Here is a 7,279-nt window from a genome sequence, read left to right on the forward strand (position 1 = left end):
GGCCCTCCAGGAGATTGACGCGATAAAGAAAATAGCGGCGGGTAAGGCATTCTTTATGCAAAGCAAGCATATAAAAGTGAATTATCTGTTACTTATCCGAATCCGGAGCTCTCCAGGAGCGTCCGCCCATCTGCCCCATAGTGTGTCTGATGCTGCTGCATTCTATCGAGCCGAGGAGGGGAGCTCGACGGAAAATGTGTTCTGGTCTCAATATGCTGAGGCCGGACATCCGGTGCCCCTGAGCGACCAGCTGAAGCAGCTGGTCGAGCTCCACAAGGTGGCCGAACAGGCCATGAAGGGCCTCATAGTTCGGCTGTGGCCTACAGAAGCCATGCCTGGGAGCGACTTCGGTCTGGTGCGGCGGCTGGTGGACGCGTGTCCATGGGTTGAAGTCATCAAGCGCTTCGTCTGTATTGAAGGTGCCCGTTGGGCCCTTGCCCATGCTAAAGTGCACTGGGGCAAGATGGACGCAGAGAAGCTTGTGACGGACGCGCCACCGCCGGGCAAGGAGTATCGCAAGCCCGAGATGTATTATAAGGGCGTCCTGAAGGGTGCCCGCCTTATAGCGGGTGAATGCTCCAAAGATGTAATTTTTGAGTAGACTCGCATCTGTTATCCTGTACACTGAAAACTTTGTTCATATGCGTTAAGCAACGCTTGTTATTTAAAATATTACCTTCTATGCGGCCGTTTATCAAATCTGAGAGATGCAAGTCGTCGGCTTCTACCCCCATGCCATGAGTGCTGGGGTGTTCGGGATAAACCTGAGCGCTCTTGTTCCCATTCTTGGGTCCATCTAGGGAGGCGCTCAGCACAATGAACAAGGCCATCGGACTTATAATGCTTTATCACTCTCACTTAGCCATAGAATTTTATAATTTTAAATTTCGGCGAAGCCCCTAGTATTCGGAAGATCGAGTTCGGGGCGCTATCCGCGCCGAGGCCGGATAAATCCGGCTCTTCGCTCTAAGCGGCATAAATCTTTAGGGACTCAAAAAACCTCGCGAACAGCGACCGGTCTCTCGCACTATCATGACGGTCAGTTTTAGCTTTCTCTACTGAGGTCTTAACCCAGCTCAACTGGGGCACAATCGCAGTAGTTCTCCCAGCGCTACCTTAGCCAACATTGCGGAACGTAAGGTACCAAAACATGGGAGCCAGGCAAACCCAACTATTGACCCAAGACATGATTCGGAGCCGATGCGTATAGTGCTATAAGTTCAGGGTGCCCCACTCATGAGAGTGTTCGGTCTTCTCACACCGTGTTATGGGGTGCTTAAACCCCTGGTGTATTGGCCGTACCAAGGTGTACGATTGCATAATGACATGACTGAACATATTTGTATAAAAATAGATGAATACAATAATATATAAGAGCTATGTATTGTTTATTAAAAAGGGCTACTATGAATGCAAAACGATACAAATAGTGTAATAAGCAAGAGATGGGATTATTTGACATGTCCCCCTCCAGGGGCAAGCTGCGGGACTTTAAGTAAAACAGGTATATAGCTTGTTATAGAGACCACCTGGACATTGGACGTGGCTTGTTCTCTCCCTGGCTGTTGCATCGTGTGTTCGGCGAGTGTATTGCCGGACAGGCCTTCTAAATAGTTGGGTCCTGAAAGTATATAAAAAATGGAAATGGCAGAATAGGGAGCCCCTTAGTGCGGTTGAGCCACATTCTGGGCGTGCCGTAGTTGTGCCCCTCCCCTTATGCCCATGGTATTTCCAAAGCGTAATTATGTACGCATGGTACCGATATTGCCTTCTGGCGAGGGCTGGGGTTGGGGCGCACTGCTATGCTTGCTCGGAACATGCCAGCCGGTGTTGTTGTAGGTTACTTCGGGCGCGCTTGACGTTGTCCGGACGTTTAACAACTGGATTGGAGAATTGCCTTGAGAGGCTACTCTGTACTTCCGTCGCTAGGGCTGCCGTGTGCTCCTCCGTTCGGAGAGAGCGTTCGGTGTTTCCGTTTACCATGATGACTCCGCGAGGACCTCGCATCTTGAGCTTTAGATATGCGTAGTGTGGCACCGCATTAAATTTTGCGAATGGGGTTCGTCCGAACGGGGCGTGATAGCCACTGCAGAATGGGACTATGTCGAAGATTAACTCTTCGCTTCAAAAATTATCCGGGGATCCGAAGACCGCTTCGAGTATAACCGGGCCTGTACAGCTGGCTTCTACACCTGGTATGACGCCTTTAAAGGTTGTCTTTGTGGGTTTAATCCTTGAGGGATCTATACCCATTTTTTGCACTGTATCCTGATAAAGCAGGTTCAGGCTGCTGCTGCCGTCCATGAGGACTCTAGTGAGGTGAAATCCGTCAATGATTGGGTCTAGGACCAATGCGGTGAATCCGCCGTGACGGATGCTAGTGGGGTGGTCCCTTCGATCAAAAGTGATCGGGCAGGAGGACCATGGGTTGAACTTTGGGGCGACTGGCTCCAACGCATAGACGTCTTGGAGAGCACGCTTCCGCTCCCTTTTGGGGATATGGGTTGCATATATCATGTTCACCGTCCGCACTTGCGGGGGGAAGCCCTTCTGTCCTCTGTTGTTCAACGGCTGGGGCTCCTCCTCGTCATCGCTACGCAGCCGCTTGTCTCTGGTTTCGGCACTTAACTTGCCTGCCTACTTGAACACCCAACAATCCCTGTTGGTGTGGTTGGCTGTTTGTTCGGGGGTGCCGTGTATCTGGCACGAGCGATCGAGTATCCAGTCTAAACTGGATGGGACCGGAGGGTTTCTTTGAATGGCTTCTTCCGCTGACCGGGTTTAGAGCATCTGAATCCGGCATTAACTGTCGTATCCTCAGTATTGTCGCCGTTAACGTGGCGCTTGTGCTTGTTGCGACGTAACCTACCATTGTTGTCCTTGGTATCCGAATTGCCAGGGCTTTTGGTTATGGTATTGCTACGAGCTAGCCAGATGTCTTCTCCCGCGCAAAAGCGGGTCATGAGTGTCGTGAGGGCTGCCATAGATTTCGGCTTTTCCTGTCCTAGGTGCCGGGCAAGCCATTTGTCTCAGATGTTGTGCCTGAAGGCTGGAAGGGCCTCGGCGTCCGGATAGTCGACTATTTGATTTTTCTTGGTTACGAACCGTGTCCAGAATTGTCTGGCCGATTCCTCTAGTTGCTGGATTATGTGGCTTAGGTCATCGGCGTCTGGTGGTCGCACATAAGTGCCCTCGAAGTTGTCAAGGAACACGGATTCCAGGTCTTCCCAGCAACTAATTGACTCTGTTGGCAGGCTGTTAAGGCAATGCCGAGCTGGTCCTTTAAGCCTGAGCGGGAGGTATTTGATGGCGTGTAGATCATCACCACGGGCCATGTGGATATGAAGGAGATAATTCTCGATCCATACCGCGGGATCTGTTGTGCCATCGTATGATTTGATGTTTACGGGTTTAAAACCCTCGGGGATTTGATGATCCATTACTTCGTCTGTGAAGCATAGTGGGTGTGCGGCACCCCTGTACTGGGCTATATCGCGACGAAGCTCGGATGAGCTTTGTCTGTTGTATTCGTCCTGGCCGTATTTATCATATCCGGCGTGACGGTTATCGTCATGTGATGTGGGGCGCCCACGCGATCCGTAGATCGATCTTGTTTGCCTTGCCTTATCCTCCAATATGTCTCACAGGTCTGTTGTGTTTCCCCGTGCTCTGGTATTCTTGGAGTGGCGCCGGGGTGCGGCTTGGGTTGAGGGCCGAAAGGCCTCTCTGTCGCGGCCACGGGGTGGCCGATCGGGCGCATCGTACGCTGGTGATGTAGGTTTGGTTGCTTCCTCCTCTAGTTGGGGTAGCAGCCTGCGCTTTGGGTAGCTCTTGGAGGGGCGTTCGAGTTTATACTCTTTAGCCGCCAGGACTTCAGTCTATCTGTCGGCTAGCAAGTCTTGGTCAGCTCTAAGTTGCTGCTGTTTTTTCTCGAGGGTGCTCGCCGTGGCCATAAGCCTGCGTTTGAAACGCTCTTGTTCGACGGGATCCTCTGGCACGACGAATTCGTCGTCGTCAAGGCTTGCCTCGTCTTCAGAGGGAGGCATATAATTGTCGTCCTCAACCTCCCTGTCTGCCGCTCTCTCATGAGGGCTGGCTCCTCCGTCCTCCTGTGTTGAATCCTGCTGGAGGGGGTTGTCTTCGGCACTGTCCGGGGTGTTGATGTCTCCGGTGCCGGATTTGCCGTTTTTGCTTTGGCAGGATTTAGAGCGGTGCCGCTGACGTCGGCGCTTGGGTTGCTTCTTGGAGGGGTCGTCCTCCATTTTTTCATCGCCATCCCCTGCTTTGGGGGTGTCCACCATGTATATTTCATATGACGAGCTGGCTTTCTAGTGCCCTATAGGTGCTGGTTCTTGGTCGTCTCCTTCATCGGCGTCCATATCGTCGATGTCTTCGGAGTCGAAGTCGAGCATGTCGGTTAGATTGTTGACAGTGGCTACAAAGTGGGTGGTGGGTGGGTTTCGAATTTCTTCATCGTCCGCATCCCAACCCTGCTGACCATAGTCCGGCCAGGGCTCTCCTGACAAAGAGAGAGAATTTAGTGAACTCAGGATATCGCCGAAGGGCGAGTGCTGAAAGACGTCTACGGCGGTGAACTCCATGATCGGACCCCAATTGGGTTCGATTGGAAGGGGTGTGGAAGGTTCGGAGTCCGGACAGGAGTCCGGCACCTTGGAGTCACTGGCCTCGCAAAGGACTAAGCCGGTGTTCGGCTTTATCGCCGTAGAGATTGCGGCTCCTGGGGCGGCGTCCAACCGTCCATCCCCGACTAGCGCAGTCGGCTTCGAGCTAATGGTCGGAGCGGACACCTGAGCGGCGCTCTGGGCGCTGTCCGGTGACAGAGCTAGATCATGCCCATCGTGACAGTGCGGCACGCTCAGCCGTGGCTCGAATTCGTCGAAGATCAAGTCCCCGCAGATGTCGACCGTGTAGTTTAAGCTTCCAAACCTGACCTGATGGCCAGGGGCGTAGCTTTCGATCTGCTCCAGATGGCCAAGCGAATTGGCCCGCAGTGCGAAGCCGCCGAATACGAAGATCTGTCCGGGCAGGAAAGTCTCACCCTGGACCACGTCATGGTTGATGATCGAAGAAGCCATCGGGCCTAAAGGTGACGACACAGAGGAACTCTCAATGAAAGCACCAATGTCGGTGTCAAAACCGGAGGATCTCGGGTAGGGGGTCCCGAACTGTGCGTCTAGGCGGATGGTAACAGGAGACAAGGGACACGATGTTTTTACCCGGGTTCGGGCCCTCTCGATGGAGGTAAAACCGTACTCCTGGTTGATTAATATTGATGATATGGGTAGTACAAGAGTTGATCTACCACGAGATCAGAGAGGCTAAACCCTAGAAGCTAGCCTATGGTATGATTGTTGTTCGTCCTACGGACTAAAACTCTCCGGTTTATATAGACAGCGGAGAGGGCTAGGGTTGCATAGAGTCGGTTACAATGGGAGGAGATCTTCATATCATATCGCCAAGCTTGCCTTCCACGCCAAGGAAAGTCCTATCCGGACACGGGACAAAGTCTTCAATCTTGTATCTGCATAGTCCGGGAGTCCGGCCAAAGGTCATAGTCCGGCCATCCGGACACCCCCTAATCCAGGACTCCCTCAACGGCAGCGTCTTCCTCTTGATCGTGGGCACCGGCGAGGCCCGTGCAGGCCGCCGCCCCGTCTCTGTAGTGTGTGTCAGGGGCGACGCCGCTGACGCTGACACTGACACGAGGCCGATGTATGGGTGCATGGTCAGTGTTACTACCCCTCCGGGTCACATGGGCGGCGACACCGGCCTCATTGAACTAACTTGGACTCTGGGCAGCTGGGACCATCCCGCCAGTGTGGACTTGGAAAACCCAGGGCATCCTATACCCGCCGACGTGGTGCACGGGGACTCCAAGGAGGTTCACGTGGACATACGCATTATCAAGTTAAATGTTGATCATTAGTCTTTGCTCAATGTAATCCGCTGTCTAAGCATGTGGAGACTTCCATGCAGGATCTTGCTCTATTGGAGTATCGCGCATGAATAGAAGTGTATTCGTTTATGGTTTAGTCTAGAATCTTCCATGTATGAATTTTTACTACAGTACTGGTGAAAGACTTACGATGAACCATTTCTTACATCTCCTCTGCCCCCTTGCAAGTCATCCTGATATAATCCCTCCATCTAGGTGTATATGGGCATGATTAATATTACTTAATAGTATAGCTAACTCTTGACTATAAGAAAGTGCCATGTCATCTGTAGCCAACATGTATAACAATCGATACTCAAAAACTAATTCTTAAAGATCATTTCTTGCAAAGCACAATAAGTGTTATTTCTTCACAAGTTTTGGATGCAAGTTGAACAGTTGAATGCTTTTGTTTGCAAAAGATACCTTTTTATCTATTTCACCCGGATGTTTGTGAGCTCTAGAGATGAAATAATATCTGAAGAAACCTATCGATACCCGTTACACATGAGATGACCCCTACATCCTTTGTCAAAATAAACAACTCCCCGATCAATGCATTTCACTCTTCGGTGCAATGCACGGGCACCTTACTACTATATCACAAAATCCAACCACTCCCAGTAATAAATGGCCTGGTAAAATAAACGGACAAGCAACCATCACATCCCTCCGTCTTTTTTGCATTTTATCTCTCTACATTTACTTTCTCCGGTTCATCTCCCACGCTCGATCCCTAGCTACTACTCCTAGGGTCAGTTCTTTTGGCGGCTTCCCCAGCTTTTCCCACAAGACTAGTCACAGTGGAAAGTAACAATAAGGCATCTCACTCATTTATTTGGGCTTCTAAACTACTACTCCGTCCTGGTTTATTCCTCGCCATTGTAATTTGTGCTAAATTTTGACCAAAGATTTAACTGATAAAATGTTACTCAAAACACTTAGGCGCGGTGCATCTAGGTGTGTAAGTCATCTTACGAAAACCAAATAATCCGAAAACACTTAGGCGCGGTGCATTAACTTCTACCTCGTTTCTTGTTTCTTGACATATCAACCAATAAGAGATAAAGAGTGTGCATGCTTTTAATGACTTGAGATATCAAACACGACATGAAGTGGTTAGTTCATTGCATGCAATACTATTAATTAGCAAATAAACATTAACCTTTCTCGTTTTCTCCTCCTCCTTGGTCACGGTGCACAGAGAAATAACCACAGAGAAGGAAGCTAAAAGTAAACAATCAAACGAGCATTTTTGCATTTGTTTTGCATTGAATCATTTCACAAGCTTGACTAGTGTTGTTTTTCCACTTTTACAAAAAC

This window comes from Triticum dicoccoides, chromosome 2B (assembly GCF_002162155.2).
Source record: "Triticum dicoccoides isolate Atlit2015 ecotype Zavitan chromosome 2B, WEW_v2.0, whole genome shotgun sequence".
Lineage (NCBI taxonomy): Eukaryota > Viridiplantae > Streptophyta > Magnoliopsida > Poales > Poaceae > Triticum > Triticum dicoccoides.